Below are 22,110 nucleotides of genomic sequence, written 5' to 3' on the forward strand. Positions count from 1 at the left end.
AAAAATCAATACATTACATTGATAAAACAATACGGGGATCTCCAAACCTATTATGGAACATTAATTATTATTAATATTGTCATTTCTATTGGTGAATTGCATTGCAAGCTTGAAAGACATAAACCTCATTTGCTATGTAGCAGAAATGGCAATTCAAACCCAATGATGGGCAAGTAGATGTGTTTTTATAAAGTTAATGTTTCCTTTCTGATGGTTTGCAAGTATGACGTCTTTCTGCGATAATGCAGTCTCATTTCATGTGTGAGATTATTCCTGTGAAAAAAAAATCATTAATTGGAAAATTATATTATCAATCAATTACAGTATCATATGAAAAGTAAACAACAAAAATACAAAACTTTCTAAACTACATAAATAACACAGTGCAAACAACAGTATATATATATATATATATATATATATATATATATATATATATATATATATATATATAATCCAAAGAGAGGCCGGCACTCAGGTCTTGGAGGTAGATGCCCGTGGGTACTTGCTCCGGTGCCCTCTTAGCCAGAGGGAAAGGGTCCTCAGGGTATGTATAGAGTGAAAAAATCAGCGGCACTCGGAGACTGAGGAATCAGGTGAATGAATCTGGAATATTTATTCCATGTGCAGTAGAAAACGTTTCGGAGCTCGAGGGCTCCGTTGTCAGTTCAAAGTAAGCACGTGCTTACTTTGAACTGACGACGGAGCCCTCGAGCTCCGAAACGTTTTCTACTGCACATGGAATAAATATTCCAGATTCATTCACCTGATTTCTCAGTCTCCGAGTGCCGCTGATTTTTTCACTATATATATATATATATATATATATATATATATATATATATATATATATATATATATATATATATATATATATATATATATATATATATATATATATATATATATATATATGTGTGTGTGTTACAACAATAAGCGGACCAGAACTATGGGAAGAACTCTTTACTTTCAGAGACTTTATAGGGGCGCACTCTAAGTTCTAAGCAGCAAAGAACAAATATATTAAACTTTGCAATTAATATATTAAACTTCAGGTGCTGAGCAGAATTTTGGCCAAAAATATGGACCTACTGTGACCTCTTCTCCTCATCAGGTGGGGCCCTAAGATTGTTACGGTTCAAGTCCAGAGCATTTATTATTATTATTATTATTATTGTTCTGGTTAGCAGTGTTTAGTACTATTTCTATATGACAATACAGGTCTCAGCATGGTAGTGTCTCTACTTATGTTTAGAATTAGGGTGTACAGTCCAGCCCCACCCAATACTTTCAGAGACTTTGAAATACATTGAATGTGGAACATTGGGGCAGATGTATTAAGCCTGTTGAAGTGATAAAGAGGAGATACAGTGTAAGATGATAATGCTCCAGCCAATCAATTGTCATTTTTCAAATACAGCTGATTGGCTGAAGTGTTCTCACCTTTATCACCACTTTATCACTTCAGCAGGCTTAATACATCTGCCCCATTAAATGAAGATCTTTCCATATTGTTTGAAACCATGCATTTGAGTTATATTCATATAACAACTAGAAGAAATGTAAAGTGAACATAAAACATTATGGAGAAGAGATGAAGACACATCTTAATTGTTTGATTTGACCAGCTTTGTAAAATAATTTCTCCTTCAGTTCCATTCGAATTTATAGTTAATAAATAAACTTATGAATCCACTAAAAAATATCCATAAATTGTATTCGTATTTCTCTTGCCTTAATGGAAACGTTTTTATTGCTGACGTTTTGAGACTCTTTTTTTTTTATTTTTTCTTAAACAAAAGACAATGATCCTGTGCAACAGATGAGCAAGTAATAGCACCATTAGCTGTCTCTCGGTCATTTAGCACCATAATTCACATGGGAGGAAGGGATAGCAATCACTACACATGCACAAGGAGCTGCTGTTTATTAAATCATGCTGCATACACCAGTAGATTTCATGTATATGTATGTTCTCTTGTTTTATCAGCAATTTACAGTGACAAAATATTGCCCATGCAGGTGAATATTAAACAAGATCCAGGTCAATGTAAGCTCTAGCTTGGGTGTTGATTACCTTGATTTCTGTGATTTTCATGTAATGTAAAAGGTTTGAATAAAGCATTTAACAGCATATATAAAATGTGCAATGCATTTTAGTCAGCATTTTATATAATAAGCACATCGGCTTTTATAGTACCAAACAGGTTGTGTCTATCACACCCTGTCATGTACAGGAAACATCATGGCAATAATCAAAATGATACATCTATGAATTTAATGTACAGTACTGTATACAGAGCCTCTCATTCTGTTATGCACAGGAGCTGTTCAGTCATTGAGTTCAATATTGTTCCATTTTTTATTTAAGTCTGCACAACGTGTTCTACGCACATTATAACAGCCATTGAGAGATTGGACGTAATGTACAATGCTCCCATTGTTCAATTTAGCTCTCAAACTGAGAAAAAGAGCATTGGATACAAAATTGCTCAACTCTTCATGTAAAGCACTTTAACAGACAAACAAGAATAGACCATGAACACTGGTTTATAGCACTCCAAAAATAAATACATATGCTATAAATAAGCTTTCAGCATTTACTATGAAATATTTCACTAACAGGTACACGTTATGCTACTACTATTTATTCACCTGTTTTCCATTATTAAGTAAATGTCTTTTGATATCCCCGGTTCAAGATATTTGCAGTTTTTTAATCTTTTTTACTTTTGGGTAACTGAAAACTTTCACCTGGATTATTCTGCGCAAGTTAAAAAGATAAATACAAACAAAAAACTGCCATATAACCTTAGTAAGATAATACATATATGATGATACCCAGTACTAGTAAAAATAAATATATAAAAAAGTTAATTTCATAAAACAATAGTTGAATTCAAAAAAGTAAAGACCATAGTTATTCTATGAGAGATACAGTAGTTGTTCATATTGAACTCTTAGAGCAATGGTTCCAAAACTCGGACCACAAAGACCCCCAAGGGTTACGTTCTCCTCACAGAATCACAAGTGAAATAATTAGCTCCACCTGTGGTTCTTTTAAAATATGTCAATGAGTAATGAGCGCACCTGTACACCTGCTGGGTGACCTGGAAAAATGTGAACTGTCCGGAGTCTTTGAAAATCTTGTTTGGTAAACATTGTCTTAGAGCAGGGATAAACAAATTGGTCCTTGAGATCTACCAACAGTCCACGTTTTCCAAATCACCCATCTGGTTCACAGGTGCAGTCATTAATAACTGTCACATTTTCAAACATGCTGCATTCATTCCTACTATAGATCCACAGGTTGTCTGAAAAACATGAACTGTTGGTAGATATAGAGGACAGGTTTGGCCACTCCTGTCTTAGAGTACATCCCGAGGATCATGTTCTAATGATTGTTAGTTGTAGCAAACAATAATGCATTATTGATGTAAATGATGCACCTTGATATTTATTTATTTATTTATTTATTTACAGTTTCCTATATAGCGCAGCATATTCCGTTGAGCTTTACAATTGGTATATAATTTATAAAGAATTTATTTACAGGACAATGAATTGCGTTGAATTATACTTATTTTTTTTTTTTACAATTCTTTAGTTGTTTAATTAATCAGAAGTTGTTCATTATATAATGGCAAGAGCAGGCATATTCTGTGAAATCCATTATTAGTATAGCTTAGAATTCAGAGATCACAAAACTGTTGTAATTTGGTAAAGAATAATCATCTATTCATCCCATTTACCAATATGAAAAGAAAACATGTAGAAGGAGTTTTAAATCAAGGGATCTCCTTTATTTTTGTGCTGTACTTTATTCCTATCTTGCTGTAACTCGAAACAGGGAGGCGTGAGAAAAGCCTATGATGTACAAATTGTACACCATTCCCCTCGAGTGCTACCACTAGAGAACTAAGAGTCACTGACAGCAGTTCTTCGACAGCGGAGATTTTGCTTAGTCACATGTCCCGGCATGCCTTTAAATCCTCATCGGTGTTTGGTAGTCGCGTTGTGACCCAAACTGACATCATGTACAGCAAGCAAAATGAGCCAATACAAACTGTACAGTCATGGTAGCTTTCCAGACATTACGGAAACACAACAAGGCTCAACAATTGCAAGAGCTACAATTTACTATGGGGATATCCATTTAATATGCCGCTTGAACTGCCAGGTTTACAGCCTTGCAAATCTGAATACAAATGTTGATGCAAATGAGGATTCATTATTCGTACAACGTCTTTGTGCTTCAGCTTAATGCAGCTTGGTTTCTGTGATAGGCTTCAGGAACAGAGCTTTCAAGGCACCAAGAAATCAGGATAGAGAAAACAGAAAGAGCAGGGGATGAGATAAGAACAGAGACCAAGAAGAACATTAAGGTTTAACGTAGAACATTTGCACAATGTAGCAATGCATCAAAATTACCAATGCAATAATAAATCACACTTGCTTACCCAGATTATCAGCACTGAAAGAGAAGGAGTTAAACAGTCAGACATTATAATTACAGCCAGAGCAGCCTTTTTCCAATGATTATACCATATTGTGCCCATCATCCAGAAAGTGTCCTATTTCTCTGCACGTTTCAAAATTCTTTCATAATTACAGACCTCATCAGTTAGAAGACAGTATTCATTCAGAACTCTACAAAGATTGCATTTATATGCAAAACAAAGAAATGACCTTGTCATTTTTATTCTTCTGTACCATTCCCTCTCCCGAAATATTCTCAAGAAACACAAATTGCTATTAATTAACTGCAAGTTACATAAAAACACAGTAAAAAAGACATGTTTATTATATCACATAAAGCAATCATAGGTATTCAAAAAAGGCTGTAAATGTTACATGAATAAAAATGTATAGACTTTCTGCAAAAGAAAATGATTAAAAACATGCATTTAATCACACAGTTCCCATTTGCAACGCATCTATCGTCCTATTTTCTTAACGTATAAATACCTGTGCAAGAAAAATAATGTACTGTTGGCTCGATAACTAAAGGATTTTTGATGGTAAACATATGCGATTATTCCAAAGTCGATGCTGTAGGCTTGTTTTGTCATCCATAAATAAAGCACATTTGCATCCGTTCAGTCAAATTAACTCCATTAAAATCTGAGGTTATAATTAGCTCCTTAACCCAGTCTCGTATGCTAAGATGCTCGAGCGCTTGCCGTTTTGATTAAATCCACCATTGTCTTCCAATTGCTGGTACTAATTCTTCCAGGGAAATATTCATTTGAGGTGTTATTTTATTCTGCACTGCTGTTAGTTGTTTAATTTACGCCAAGTCCCTGCAGTGCTTTCCTTTAAGCCATCCTCTTTGTCTTGCCTTTGAAATTTACCAAATCGTACAAGAAATCAATACTTAATTGATTATTCACTTTTCTGCAGCTTCAAACAGCAAGCACACATAAGATTCTAAAGTCAGCACCCTGTTTCCATTGCAGAAGGTTTCTTGGTGGCAAGGATACACCAGACTCTAACAGCAGACCCTTCATGAGCTGTGCAGTGGCGTATGGTGCCAGCCTCCGGTACAGAAAACGAAGATACTCTAATGAAACAGGAAATGTTCCCTTGTGAGACAAATCCATCTTAATGCTTTAAAAAAAAAAAAAACTGAGACTGAAGTAATAGGATACATACTTTCTCCTGCAGTTTGTCTTGTTTTCTTGCTTTCACTGCCATGACCTGTGGCACGGAGAGGGAGTGTCTGGAATGCCACCGAAATCACTGAACCCCACATCGCAAACGGGGCGACTGGTACCGTACCTCTGCTTTGCAGCAAGAATAGCAAGCATGTTTCATTGCGAAACGTAGGACGAATTCAAGCGAGCGAGACGAGGCAGAGCAAGAGACAGATGGCGGATCTGGCCACAAGCCAAAGACAGTGAAATGAAATGCATTGCTGAATAACTGTACATCATTGATTTTACCACTTGTTGCCGTACGGCTTTAAAAAAAAAAAAAAAAAGAAGAAAAAAAAAGAAGGGGCCTTGACATTAGCAGCAGTCCCGGTGTGCGCCGTGCCACAGCCAACTTCAAACTCATAAGTCACCCTATTGATTCCACCATAGCATATGCCTTGTGACTGTACCAATGAAGATATGAAGATGAAAACAATCACGGCAATCCAGCCATTTTGTGTAATGAAGAATTGAGAACTGGCATTCAGACACGTTGCTATGTGCCGCATATTAATGCATGCAGAGTAGACATCCTCCCCCTTTTCCGTGAGTGGCACTAAGATGAAGACCTCTCTGGAACAGCCACAGTGTGTGCAGAGATATGCTCGGCAGCATATCATTGCTACCATATTTAATGTGGCATGTACAATGCCATAGAACAACTGGTAGCTGTCTGCATAGACAAAAGCAGATCCCTGGGTCATGTTGTTTGGGTGTTTTAAAAACATACACACACAAAAAAGGGAATACAGCTGAAACAGACTGTTCAATAAATGCTTCATACCAAGGATGAAGGGAGGTATTATGGCATGCCCAGGAGGGGGCTTCGGAATCAAATACAATGTTTGAGTAGCACAATTTGAGGTACATTATAAAAAAGCAATTTGAATTTCCAATGAGGTGACACATATCTGCATGCTAATTAGACCTGTGTCAAACTAAGACTGCAGGCTTCCCTTAGAACACTCATCCAGCTCTGCAGAGATATTTTCTCTCCTTCCTGCATAAATTATCAGCTTTGTTCTGCTGATCATTTGCAGCAAACAAACATGAAATGTAAGATCAAAAGGCGATTCTGAAATTAAAATTATTGATTGCTAGAGCCTAGATTTCAGAATCTAATTAGAAGAGTCACAAACAAAAGCTGATATTATGAGAGATTGTGCATGAGCGAGCAGCCAGATAGAACAAGGTCTGTAATTTATCTTTGTTTATGCAGCCAAGGATATTAAAAATGTCATTAAAATGGTAAAATGAGATGATCAGAAATAGCCACCTAGTGGCAAGTATATTATTTTAAATGAATGAGCTGTGTAAATAAAACGGTGCATTTTCCAATTACAGTTTTAACATCCCATCAAGAACAATGCAGAACAATTATAGCTTTGCTAATACATTATCTTTTGCATCAAGAAGTGCGCACAATACGCAAACCAAACTATTCAACTTAATGCTGTTTTTACAGGCAATGCTTAGCAACTGAGAACCCTTTACCAAATAGAATATATGAATCCACATTTTATTCATTTTTTTTTTATTTCAGCTTGAGATGTGCAGAGACTTTTGTGTTTTCTTTGGTGCTCTAAATCATTGGTTTGCAAAATCACTCTTGAGTGTTTTAGGTTTGGTTTTGAACCTTTACTTTTTTTTTAAATCAATAGAAATCTGTTACCGTTAAAGTCATGTAAAGTGGACCTGTTTTTGTTCCTAGAATATTATTACCATCACTAAAATAAATTTCCAGTCATATCTGGTATATTTTGCCAACCTCAACATATACAATTGCATGCAATCCAGGGGTTCTGGGCTGGGCATGATTCTACTCGCATAACCAAACTTTGGAACAAAAACAGAATCACTCAGCTCTAATTTTAACTGAAGTTATGTTACAGTAGGTATGCAGTACAGGTTGAGTATCCCTTATCCGAAATGCTCGGGACCATGAGCATTTCTGATAAGGTATTTTTACGGTTTCTGGATTTTTTTTAATACATAATTACCTGGTCCCCCCAATGGTCCCCCCAGTGCCCCCCAGCATCCACAGCGTCCTTCAAGATCTTCGGCAGCAGTTCCAGGGGTGCATTGCGTTAGTTTGCAGGTGCGCCGGTGACGCCACCAGCGCACCCGAGTACTGCATACCTGGGACTGCTGAAGAAGATCCTGAAGGCTGCCGTGGACATCGGGGGGACTTGGTAAGTATGAAAGAAATCCGAAATATTCTGGAAAAAAAAACCATGGGTTTTGGAATATTTTGGATAAGAGATCTCCGGATACGGGAGGCTCGACCTGTATTCTATGTAACAAAAACCCAACGATGCTCCTCATCTCTATGGGCCTTATTCTGATCAGTGCGGCCGGATCCGAATATGCGGCCAGGACATTGCGTGCGAAACCCCGCCTTCCATACAGATCGCCAACTCCGTCCGTACGCGGTAAGAAGCTGGCCGAACGGACCGCATGTGTATTTTTCATGGAATACGCCTCCTCCATCTCAGGGAACCTCCCCCATCATTCGATGGTCGCAAAACATCTAATGCAGGACCGAGTGGTCCACCAGCTCCCGCAACCTCAGACCACACGGACATTTTTCTGTGCAAAAGCAGGGATCTGGGCGGGCAGCTGACATCCGGCAATGTCATATGTCCGCCCCCTACATGTGCGTCACGGCTGCATTACCATACGTACACCCAGCGTTTTCATGGGAACGCCCATGAAACGCGGGGCATATGCATATGGTAATGTGCTCAAACAGCCCTTCACACCCCTCTCCACCCCCTGTTCGTAGTGTACACATTTCATGCGGAATGTTGCCGTACGTCCGCCTCGCACATGCGCAGAGACGCCTCTGCACATGCGCCGACACAAAACATCGGCGGCACGAACGCACGCGGATATTACCGCACCAACCAGAATAAGGGCCTATGAGGAATGCAAGTGTTTTGCATGTTTGTGGCTACTAAATATTGCTCAAAGTGTTGCTTCATTTGGATGTGCCCAGCTGCCAATGCTGACATAATAATAAAAATGATAATAATAATAACAACAACAATAATAATAATAATAATAATAATAATAATAATAATAATTATTATTATTATTATTTGTTTTTTCCATCTTTTCGACAGGTAACTAATTAATAAATATTATATATAAATATATTTTCCGGGTTGATGGTCAATGACCAAATCAAATTATAAATGTCAAAGTGATTGGTAAAACCAGTGCGCATGGCAGCCAATCAGAAGAACATCTGTACACCAATACTTAACTGATTTGTAAGATGAAAGGTAGGAGCACTTTACTTAACCCTATAGCCCCATACACATGGGGGAGATATATTGCTCAGCCATATATGGCTAATCCATATATGGCTGAGCAATATATTGCTCAGTTTCTCCTTTTCTTCAGCGACCAGAGATGGTCGCTGATGAAAAAGGAACTGCCGGGGGAGCCCGGCAGTGGTAATCAGCTGGTCGCAGGAGCATGTTCCTGCGACCAGCGATCACTACAGGGGTAAAAACTGGAGCACGCACCTGGCGATATATCGCCGGTGCACACTCCCATCGTGGGCAATATGGTCGCTTAGCGACCATATTTCCCTCGATATTGTACAAAATCACCCCCGTGTGTACGCACCATTTGACTGCTAAGAGAATCTGTCAAAATGGATGTGAAAATTGCCAAGCAAACATTTCTTATCATTATAATGACCTGCAATGTTTACCTTATTTAGGAAATATAATCTTTTTTCACACATTTTTCATTTGAATTTATATAACAAATGTGGGTACTTGTTTCCTATCTGGGCGCCCACGATCAAAATCGCGGTCATCGGGGGTAAAAATCGCGGTCATCGCGGGCATCGCGGGTAAAATTGGATGGTCGCGATGCCCGCGATGACCGCGATCACCGCGATTTTCCCATAGGGAACAATGTTAAAAAGGCTGATTGACCGCGATTTCACTGTTAAATGGCTCAATTGACCCGATTTGGCCATATTAACCCTGAATTAGGCCCAATTAACCCTTAAATGTCCCCCCCAATTTTTGACGCCACCCCACGATCCACGCCAACCCGAAGCGTGGCGAGCGCAGCGAGCCCGCGAGGGGCGGCGGTACGCGTCCTCCGACCTTTTCATGCCCTACTATCCACTAGGGCGTGGTGTGAGAATATAATAGTGTGGCGAGCGCAGCGAGCCACCGAGCCCGAAGCGTGGCGAGCGCAGCGAGCCCCGCGAGGGGACGCGGATACCTTCACTGTGAAGGCCGCGAGGGGACGCGCATAATTGTGAAGGTATCCGCGTCCCCTCGCGGGGCTCGCTGCGCTCGCCACGCTTCGGGCTCGGTGGCTCGCTGCGCTCGCCACACTATTATATTCTCACACCACGCCCTAGTGGATAGTAGGGCATGAAAAGGTCGGAGGACGCGTACCGCCGCCCCTCGCGGGCTCGCTGCGCTCGCCACGCTTCGGGTTGGCGTCGATCGTGGGGTGGCGTCAAAAATTTGGGGGGACATTTAAGGGTTAATGGGCTCTGTGGCCCATTTAACATTGATTCCTATGGCCAAATCGGGTGGATTGAGGCATTTAACAGTAAAATCGGGTCCATCGCGGCTTTTAACATTGATTCCTATGGGAAATCGTGAGCATCGCGTCGCGGGCATCGCGGGTACATTTATGGCCGGCCGCGACGCGACCGACACGATTTCCAAGTTTAACATTGGTTTCAATGGGAAATCGCGGGCATCGCGTCGGTCGCGTCGCGGCCATACATAAATGTACCCGCGATGCCCGCGACGGGCGCCCAGATAGGAAACAAGTACCCAAATGTGAGTGCCGCTGGCATTTTGAACATCTCTCACAGAGATCTTGGCACTCAAAGGGTTAATGTCATTTTCCCCAATCTATCTATAAAATTTTTTTTTCCTAGAGGTACCATGAAAAAAATTTCTTAAAATCTAGGGTTCCATGATTCAAGAAAGTTTAGTAATCACTGGATAGAATGTTTGACCCACTTTAGTTAATGTAATTACATACAATCCCTCTATAGATATACAGTCATTATACTGGCCTCTAAAATAGGAAAAGGAGGCGGGGGGTGTGATTCCAAAATTATTGAATATTAAAACTAATACCCACGGCCTCATTCTTGGTGGACATCGGACCTATCGTAAAGCGACAGTCACGCTGGGAACCACTACAACGAGAGAGGCTCCATCTTTACCACAGATGGACAGCCTTATTTTTTTTTTTTTGCAGTTTAGATCTGAGTTTGGACACATCTGAAATCTCTCTACACATTATAAATCTGCTATTGCCAAGGTCCACAGTCACGTGCTATGTAGTGCTTTACTCCTACCTCTGGAAATGCTTTACCCTACCCCTGAATCAGGCCCTGCATGTGTTAATAAGAATACTGAAAAGCTGATCGTTCTGTTAGTCTCTTCTTGGTTAATTGTCTTAAGTATTTCAACGAAGTGATAGCTAATCATTGCTGTTAGATCGTTAATTCTATTCTAGAACAAGCCTGGCACAGTGCACTAATTAGTGCTGACTTGGAAAATAGTAAATCAATATTTTTAAGAAGATATATATATATATATATATATATATATATATATATGCACACACATGTACAAATATATTTATTGTTGAAGCACAAATGTAACCTACAAGTTATTCTAATATCTATTTTAGGATTTTGTCAACACGGCTGCCAGGTCTTGTACAAGTTGCACTTAAAGTGGCTAATTAATTATTAATATGTGGTTAGAGTTCTGCTTTACTACTAACCCTGAAACCATTTTACTAAATCATGATCTGGTGACAGATGCAAGAAATTTCAAGGCGCCAGCAATGCATATTGCCTTCTGCCCATCAATCTGATGGATTACTAATTTCTAGTAAATCAGGCCTAGAGACTAGAAGTTGTAAGAGGATACATGCTTTATAGTGACAGCAGAAACCTCTGCTATCTCAAGCATAAAATCAGTAGCATGCTGGCTTATTTTACCTAGTCACTCAGCTGTTTCTACAATACATGAAATCTGCCATTCACAATTAAGCATTTTCTGGCCAATTAAAGTATATTTTGCTCATTCAAGTAGAAGATTTTTATAGAATGTTGGGTTCCTGAATACTGATTATGTTTTGTTTTTGTTTTTTTAAAAATGAAATCTCTAGGGAGAGTATTATTATAGAAACAAGTCCATAAACCTGATATATTCTTTTACAAATGTTGCCCAAACTGGACCCCCTGGTTTGTCTCTCATTAAATTTGTGTGTGCCTGATGCTAGAGAGATCAAAAAACTGCACAGAAATGATATGTTCTAACAATCCTCTACTCGGACTTGGTAACATAATAATAGTAGTAATAATAATAATATTGATTTGCCCAAAATTATTTGCTATACTTTAAGCATAATTAGCATACAATATCAGAGTGCCATGCATCTTTATACAATATAATATAAATTTCTTTGGCACCCTAAATTGATTAAATCAGTAAGAGGTTTAACTACCATTGGTGCAGAAGGTACAATCCATCGGGGCCCCTGAGGACTAAGACGCCCACTGTACTTCCCACTCAGCAGCTCCTGCAAAGCAGGGAGGCGCCATGCTGAAAAGGTGCTGTCTCCCTCCCTGCTCTGCTAAAGCTGCCTCAGCCCTCACTGTCACTGTCTCCTGCACGCCGCCCACAGCGCCTGTCTGACAGCGGGCGGGCGGCAGTATAAAGAGCTGCTCCCTGCACCGTGAGTGCAGTGCCTGTCTGACAGCGGGCCACAGTATGGAGAGGCTGAGGAGCTCCCTGCACTGCGCACACACTGTCCTCCTCCTCTGACCTGTCCCCTCTTCCTCATGGACACTTGCGCTGTCTGTGAATGCCTGGATGACATGTCCTGTCCGGATCGACCCCCTACCCAATGCTCCCTGTGCATGTCAGCTGTCAATCAAATGACGAACAGGCAGCAGCGCCGCCCTTCCTTCCCTTTTCTCAGTGTGCTGTGCCAGTGCCACTGCCAGTCCTCAACACTCCACCCCTCTATCTCCTCCCCTCTTCTTCCATCTCCTTCTCTCCCCGCCTTTCCCCCTCAGTCATGAGAGGGGTGTAATGGCGTCCTCAGCGTCCTGCCTACGCAGATAGAAGAGGAGGGACTGCACAAGAGTTAAACAGCAAAAGAACAGTGAGTCTTTTATTATACATGTTTATAACAAATTTTTTAATAATTGTAGATTTTTTATATTAATTTAGACACTTTTTTAAATAATGGGCTGGGTTATGTGTCTAAAGGTGGCCATACACGCTGCAATAGCGGCGTGCGATGCGATGTGCGCTCCTGTGGGCATCGCACAGTACAAAAAGTATGTGCTGCACATACTTTTTGTACTGCTTTTGGATCGCATTGCACACACATTGCATGCATGCCGTGCGATGCGATCTAGCCCATAATGTATGCGATTCTGGCAGCATGTATGGGCACCTTTAGTGCCTGCAATATTTTGCAGACACAGCATTGAGATGGTGTATGCATATAGTAGGAGCAAGTTTCATCTTTGCTCCTTTGGTCATGGCTACCCATGGCTAGCCATGGCTATTCTATTGTTCTCAGCTGCAATACAATACGTATTGCAGCTGAGAACAATAGAATAGCCATGGCTAGCCATATTAAATATGATAGGCTTGCCTTAAGAGGTGAGTTTTCAGGGAGCGCTTTGGAGGCTAGCAGAGAGTTTTACTGAGTGCGGAGGGGCATTCCATAGGTTAGGGGCAGCCCAATGAAAGTCTTGTAATAGTGAATGGGAGCTGGTGATCCGTGCAGAAAAGAGACGCAATGTTTGCGCTGAGCAGAGCGGTCGAGTTGGGAGATATTTAGAGATAAATTAAGCAATCTATGCTGGTGCAGTATGGTTAATAGTTTTATATATAAGCAGTATTTTATATTGAATACAGTAAAATACAGGCACCCAATGGAGGGACTGGCAGAGTGGATCAGCAGGCGATGAGCAGTGGCGTAACTACTGTAAGGCAGCCCCAGCTGCCGCTTGGGGGAGCAAGTGGCAGTGGGGTCTGTGTGCGCACCACCACCTGCTCAACGCACTGACATGCTGCTGCCTGCCGCTGCCCACTGGCTGAGCACCGGAGGCGAGTCAGCCACAGTGTGGGTGCGGCCATGGCAGAGACGACAACTCCCTCTCCTGATTCAATTGATTGTACACAGAGCCGGCTATTGGCTACTGTGTACAGGATGGGCAGGCGGATGGGCGTGCTAGGGTGGCCTGGGATGCGTCGGAGCCAGGGGAAGCAGCAGTGTCTGCTGGTCTCTCTGCCTCTATCCTGATTCAGCTTCGCCAGTATGCGTGTGATGTCATCACGTCACATGCTGGGGACACACGCTGGAGAGGAGCCCAGGGGGGGGGGGGGGGGGCAAAAATTTTTTTTTTGCTGGGGTGAGCAAAATTTATAGATACGCCACTGGCAATAAGTATCACACTAGGAAGATCAACGTATCAGCAGCAGTTAGAATGGATTGCAGTGGCGAGAGTCTGTTCTTGGGAATACCAGTAAGGAGACTGTTGCAATACTCAATGCGGGATATAATGAGTGCATGTATAATGAATTTAGTAGTGTTTTGTGTAAGATAGGGTCAGATCTTGGATATGTTTTTTAGATGCATGTAACATGATTGAATGTGGGGAACAAAGGACAGTTCAGATTGGAGGATGACCCCTAGGCAGTGAGCTTGTGGGGTAGGGTAGATTGTTGAGTTGTCAACAGTTATGGAGATATCAGGATGGTAACTGCTCTGATATATGACAATAATGGACTTTGGGCCTGATTCAGTACAGCTAGTTAAGCAGCGGTCATTCACTGCTTAGCAAGCGGCTTAATGCAGAACGCCCATCGCACCACCTGAATGTCTCCCCCCATTGCCCCACCACCATCAGCATCCCCTTGGTAACATGCGAGGGGATGTGTCCAAGAACATCATAATGTGGCAAAAGGGGAGAGAAAATCACTCAATGGTCACCGACCAAACTGACTTTTATTTCCATCAGAGACCGCCGAAGAGTGGGTGGGCACTGACATCATGTGACATCAGCCACCCACCCCTGGCAGGCATCGGCCCACCTGAGTTCTCAGGGGATTGCACAGTGTTTTCATGGGAACGCCCATATAATGCTGGGAATACAGTTTACAGTATAAACCTGGATCTGCTAATTGTAATGTGGTATAAATGTAACTTGGGGGCATTACAATGAAATGAGGCACTATAATGTGGCATAATATGTAGTAGATACACTATAGTAAGGCATAATTTGAATTCGGCCAATATGTGAAGTCAGGGTACTATAATGCATAAAACTGTATGTGTACTGATAGTCCTAAAATGTGGCATAATGTGAAATAGGGCACTGCTAAAATTCATAAAAGAAATGAGGGCATTTCTATGTGGAATACCATTAACAAGGCAAGGGCCCCTTTAAAATGTTGCTATGAGGCCCAATAAGGTGTATGTATATATAAATATATATATATATATATATATATATATATATATATATAGTTCCAGATTGAGCAGCACTTCCTCAACAGCTCACAGAAAAGGGGGTGCCATCCAATACCTTCAAGGGGTTAATAGATGCGTCCAGACGGTGGCACTCACCAACAATACTTTTTCACAGAGGCAGTTTGTCGTTTATCAACGTTTCGAACCTTTTAGGATACCTGATGAAGAACCATCATTAAAAGGTTTGAAACGTTGATAAACGACAAACTACCTCTGTGAGAAATTATTGTTGGTGAGTGCCGCCATCTGGACGCATATATATATATAGTTTGTAGGGTCCCGGCACTCACTGACAGTATTGGTGTAGGGTTCCGGTGCCTTCCTAAATATACCGTCTGGTACAGCATATCCAATGTAAAGTTCACACCGGCGGCACTCGGTCGCATAAAGAAACACTCAGAACGCCATATAGGACGCCAACGTTTCAATGTTTAGTACATTTTCGTCAGGGCGTCCTATATGGCGTTCTGAGTGTTTCTTTATGCGACCGAGTGCCGCCAGTGTGAACTTTATATATATATATATATATATATATATATATATATATATATATGTATATGAGAGAGAGCTGTCATCATGCTAGAGTGCTGGTCTGTATGGATTCATTTGTATTGAAGATTTGGTCAAGAGTGTTGGAGTAGTGGATCTATACTATAGTATGATGGCGATTTTGGTCCCTTACTGCAAACCTTGTAGCGTGAGAAAGAACAGTATCCGTGGCTGTCTTGCTATGCTTCTTGAGGTGCACTACCCATTAATTACTTATAATGTGGATTAAACAGGATTGAATTGCTGAATGAGATTTGAGAATAGTTTTTAAGCAACAAAGACAGTTTGAGTGTAGTCCTGTTCAGTGGAGGAACTTGTGGGTGGTGAGCTCAGGTACAAAAATATAATTTGGGCTCCCTCTGCACCCTAATCCAAGTTCACAACATGTAACACGGCAGTGGGTGACAGAGAGAGGCAGAGGAAGTCAGAGTGTGACAGGGATAAATAGTGAGTGATGGGGCAGAAGTGAGGGGGCAGAAGTGGGCCTCTTAGTCTGCAGGTTCCTCCTCTGGTCCTTCCCTAACTGAATTTATCCAATGTGCTCTCTGAATCTCATCTAGAGGTATTACTATGTATGTAAAAATGCCAGCAAGTACCATAAAACTAGGCACCATAATGCCAGATGAGTTTACATACATTTTACATGTGTTCAAGAAAATACATCTACGCACAATTAAAATGCAATGGGTAATGCTGTTACCTCTATAAAATAGGGGATTGACAATTCTGCATATGACAATTAATGTCAAGCTGGAAAAAAAAAACTAAAAGATATATTCTCCCATCCCAGTATAAATGGAAGCTATTTGTAGTGATTTATTGTTTTGGGGCTGTGCATACCTCAGAGAGTTTCATATTATCATTTAATTATCAGCAATATTAAAGAAAGTGATTAAAATTTTCATCCAGCTTTAACTTGTTTTCATATCATATCTGGAAAGTCACCTTTCACCTACATCAAAAGGATTATTTCTTTAATTATCTGTGCTTGTGTTCTCATTAAACCGTAGCTACAATTGTTTAATGACATTCTGATTCTGCATGAAAAACATCAGGGGCGAAGTACATTTTTTATTATTGTAATGGATTTTCATACCCATAGGTCATCAGGGGAAGATATTAATTGTGCTGACTTTGTTGTACACAGAAAAAAACATGCAGGGTCAAATAATGATATGCAATTTAGAGATGGCATTCAGTAATGCACCTTTTAATACAGCATAGGCAATTAGTGTGTGCATTCCGTGATATTTGGCTATTGATATTATTACCGGAATGAAAATCAATGTATAATTCAATAATTAAAAACCGGGTAAGAGAGTTTACAGGATTTCCAAATTACAGCAGCACATTCATCTATAAATTCTTAATAGCATGTTACTTGAAGTTTAAAGAGCACTATCACTTTTTTTTTCTTGTATAATTGATAGTACAGTAAGTAGAGTGGTGGTGTCATTAGAATAGGTTATTACAATTTCAATATATTCAATGTTACTAATTGCCAAAATTGCTTTCTATTTCTGTACTTTGGTTCTTCAGCAGTTGTACCAGTGATATGACATACAGTAGGGAGCGCCTGATTACATAAGCTGTTAGTGCTTAGGAAGATTAGTAAGGATTGGTAGGGATTCTCATATGGGGCAAAATTGATATTGCACATATTTCTGTTACAGAACTTGTGTATTTTCACCCACACATCTTTGCGGAACACCCACTTACTATTTTTTTTTAATTAATTTGCCACTCATTGTCACATTGCAACTTTACTAACCTATACTGAGTGGAAATTATACAAATGGAAAGAGTCATATTTACACTTAAGCCTAACTCTGCATTAGCCTGCAGATGCAGCAACACCAGCTCTCTAAACTTTACCAGTGTACTGTAGGACGCCCCATTATAGACCAGTTACTACTCTTAAGTTAACTGTAGGAACGCCCTATTATAGACCAGTTACTACTCTTAAGACTAAAATTGGAGTTCTATTTCTCACAGCTCTTATGGCAGTCACCGTATCCCATGTATCAGTCTCTAGGGTATTCCTTATCCAATTCTTGATTCTGCTGTGGTCACATGTTTGGACATTCAATCACAAGCCACTTGGGGGTATATAAGGGAAGCTCCCACAAGCCTCCAGTGCCTTGAACAAATTGTTTCTTCCTAGAAACTGCGTTCTAGGCTTCAAGCTACAGATCTCTGTTACTCATTACCTGTCTCATGTCTATTAGCTGTGTCTTTCTGCAGCTCCTGTTGACCAGATTTTTCCAGCTGATGTCCTACTCTGCCTTCTGCAGCACAGACATGTACTCCAAATCATTCCTAGGCTGATAATCTATACTACAGGTTTCCAGGCCAATACTATACACCATTGGTTCCCAGGCCTATACTCTACATCAGGGGTGGGGAACCTTTTTTGTGCCAAGGTCCATTTGTATGGGGAAAAAATCCTTTGGAGGCCATATGTAAAAATGTCTCTTACAAATTGTCCTGCTGCAGCTGCCCCAGGCTTCAGCGGCTGCCGCTGAATAGGACTGGCAGTCTCAGTCTGCTGTTGATTAAGAGGAATCTCGCGAGAACTATCGACCTCTTGCGAGAATTCCCCTGTACTTGACTCCCGGCAAAGCCGCCAGGCAGGTGGGAGGGCCACTCAGACCAGCTAAGGGGGCCGCATACGGCCCCCGGGCCTGAGGCTCCCCACCTCTGCCCTACATCATCAGTTCCAAGGCCGATACTCCAAACCATCAGTTCCCAGATCATACTACAAACCATCAGTTACAAAACCTGATTTAGGCAAGATCTAATTTCATAGATTTTCCACAAATAAGGATGTTGGAATGTACTTCCTTTGATTAGAAAGCTGTAAGTCGTACAGACACAAGCATAACAACCAGTCACTAGATACAGATGCAGTTAGAGAGGACTGGAAAAGAGTGCATGTAGTAACATTAAACAAAAGTGGAAGCAAAGAAGAAGCAAGTAACTACAGACCAGTATGCCTTAAATCAGTAGTAAGGAAGTAATGGAAACACTATTTAAAGAGAGAGTTGTGGAATATAGTAAATCAAACAACTCTCAGGATCCAAACACCATGGATTTAATGGGGAAGATCATGCCAAATAAACCTTATTGACTGTTTTGACTAATTGCTGACTTGGGTAGACTAGAGAAATGGTCATGAATGTGACAACTGCGGTTTATTGGTAAAAGTGCAATATCATGCACTTGGTTCTCAAAATTCTAACGGCTTAATATAGTATCAAGACGGTATAAGTCATTGTTATTGCATCCTCTAAAATACTGTATCCAGTAAATGTATTAGAGTGTGTACAAAGAAGGGCAACTTAAACGGCACATGGCCTACATCACAAAACTTACCCAGAAGTACTAAAATATCTTAGCATGTATAGCAAGGGTTTTTACAAAGTACAGTGGGGAACATTATTTAACAAAAGAAGAAATATTAATTCTCCAGGACAAACTTTTCTCTTTTTTTTTTGTATGTTCTTTTAAAGAAATATCTTATTATTGCTGAGCAAAGGCTACCACAACAAGAGGAGGTACAGAATGCCACTTTGTGGTTTTTAAAGCCCTTTACATATTCAACATTGAGCTTTTTTACTGTTCTCTTAATTCCAATTAGAATGATAGCAGTCTGTTTCTGCAGTTTCCATAAGTAAAGCTGGTACCTGGGCCAATATATCTGATCAGCAATGAGCTGCAGAGATGCATCTGCATAGATTCAGAATGTTTTTTTTTTCTCTAGAAAAGAAGAATCAAAAATTAGGTCTGGATTTGGTTATAGTGATACCCACAGTATACATAGGGGAGGATTCAATATGTGCCGATATTTCCCGAAAGGGCACGCACCTATTCAGTGCAGTCCTTAACAGCAATGAAGGGTGTCAGATCCGACTTTTTAAAAAGTCGGATCTGTTTTGTTGGAAACGGCAGCAGATTGTCAAATTCACAGCTGATTTTCAACAATACGCGTCCATTTTCGCTGATCCGCTGACTTTCTGAAACTTGATAGCTGGAACATTGAATTACGATTGTCGATGTGTTATCGGACCGGATGAAAATGGCCTGGGATTCTTACTGTTGGGACATTGGGACAGTCTGAATCCCAGATTGAATACCCCCCATCAGGGGCGGGCTGGGCCGGGGGGCAGGGTGCCATCTGCCCCCCAGGCCGCTCTGGCTGCTGTGCTGCGGGCCACGCTGCCGCGGCCGTGTCCGCGGCCGCTTTGCTTTTTTTTTTTTTCTGCCGGCGGCCATGTTCCTGTGTTTTTTTTATATGATATCTGCGGCCACAGGAACATGGCCGCCGGCCTCCACGGCTACGTGGAGGAGGGCTCCGGCCGGCAGCCTGTTCCCTCTTGTCCCCGGCGGGCGGCAGTGGCAGTCGGCAGACGCTGGGTGCGGTGGGGACGTCATGACGTTGACGCCTCCCACCCACGCGTCTGCACTGGACTGGAGGAAGGCTGGGGCCGCCCGCTGAACTACTCGTGGCGTGGGGGACACTTCAGGAGGCCGCCGCCGCAGAGACGCAGAGAGGGGAACTGAAATTTGACAGACAGTGACACAGTAGTAAGTTAACATAAAAAACGACATATCTGCTGTGCTGTTTCATGTATATTAATAATAATGCCATGACACCACAGGCTGCTCCACCTGTATAATAATTTGTGTCATGGCATTACTATTAATAGTAATGCCATGACACAAATTATTATACAGGGGGAGCAGCCTGTGGTGTCATGGCATTACTTTTATATTATACTGGGGGAGCAGCCTGTGGTGTCATTATTATTGTACAGGGGGAGCAGCCTGTGGTGTCATGGCATTATGCCATGACACCACAGGCTGCTCCCTCTGCATAATAATAATACCATGACACCACAGGCTGCTCCCCCTGTATAATATTAAAGTAATGCCATGACACCACAGGCTGCTCCCTCTGTATAATAATAATGCAATGACGCCACAGGCTGCTCCCCCTGTATAATAATTTGTGTCATGGCATTACTATTATTATATTATACAGCGGGAGCAGCCTGTGGTGTCATTGCATTATTATTATACAGCTGGAGCAGCCTGTGGTGTCATTGCATTATTATTATACAGCGGGAGCAGCATGTGGTGTCATTGCATTATTATTATACAGCGGGAGCAGTCTGTGGTGTCATTGCATTATTATTATACAGCGGGAGCAGCCAGTGGTGTCATTGCATTATTATTATACAGCGGGAGCAGCCTGTGGTGTCATTGCATTATGCCATGACACCACAGGCTGCTCCCTCTGTATAATAATAACGCCATGACACCACAGGCTGCTCCCCCTGTATAATATAAAAGTAATGCCATGACACCACAGGCTGCTCCCTTTGTATAATAATAATGCAATGACACCACAGGCTGATACCCCTGTATAATAATTTGTGTCATGGTATTACTATTATTATATTATACAGCGGGGGCAGCCTGTGGTGTCATTGCATTATTATTATACAGCGGGAGCAGCCTGTGGTGTCATTGCATTATTATTATACAGCGGGAGCAGCATGTGGTGTCATTGCATTATTATTATACAGCGGGAGCAGCATGTGGTGTCATTGCATTATTATTATACAGAGGGAGCAGCCTGTGGTGTCATGGCATTACTTTTATATTATACAGCGGGAGGAACCTGTGGTGTCATAATTATTATTGTACAGGGGGAGCAGCCTGTGGTGTCATGGCATTATGCCATGACACCACAGGCTGCTCCCTCTGTATAATAATAATGGCATGACACCACAGGCTGCTCCCTCTGTATAATAATAATGCCATGACACCACAGGCTGCTCCCTCTGTATAATATAATAATAGTAATGCCATGACACAAATTATTATACAGAGGGAGCAGCCTGTGGCATCATGGCATTATTATTATACAGGGGGAGCAGCCTGTGGTGTCCTGTCTTTTACGCAGGGGTGCAGCCTGTGGTGTCCTGTCTTTTACGCAGGGGAGCAGCCTGTGGTGTCCTGTCTTTTACGCAGGGTTGCAGCCTGTGGTGTCTTGTTCTTTATTTATGCAGGAGAGCAGCCTGTGGTGTCCTGTTCTTTATTTATGCAGGAGAGCAGCCTGTGGTGTCCTGTCTTTTACGCAGGGGTGCAGCCTGTGGTGTCTTGTTCTTTATTTATGCAGGAGAGCAGCCTGTGGTGTCCTGTTCTTTATTTATGCAGGAGAGCAGCCTGTGGTGTCCTGTTCTTTATATATGTAGGAGAGCAGCCTGTGGTGTCCTGTTCTTTATTTATG

At 41.3% G+C, this 22,110-nt stretch overlaps 1 long non-coding RNA gene across 2 annotated transcripts; it reads right to left on the reverse strand.

The window, feature by feature from the left end:
- Positions 1-3,456: 3,456 nt before the first annotated feature.
- On the reverse strand, positions 3,457-6,705 carry LOC146080248 (uncharacterized). 2 transcript variants are annotated; one of them, XR_014474846.1, is made up of 2 exons: positions 4,969-6,705; positions 3,457-4,287 (listed from the first exon to the last, which is right to left on the reverse strand). It is a non-coding gene; the product is annotated as an uncharacterized LOC146080248 (long non-coding RNA). The 2 variants fall into 2 exon arrangements; XR_014474845.1 differs by having other exon boundaries at positions 3,457-4,301.
- Between the last annotated feature and the right edge of the window lie 15,405 nt (positions 6,706-22,110).

Source organism: Crinia signifera, chromosome 5 (assembly GCF_055691185.1).
Source record: "Crinia signifera chromosome 5, ASM5569118v1, whole genome shotgun sequence".
In the NCBI taxonomy this organism is placed as follows: domain Eukaryota; kingdom Metazoa; phylum Chordata; class Amphibia; order Anura; family Myobatrachidae; genus Crinia; species Crinia signifera.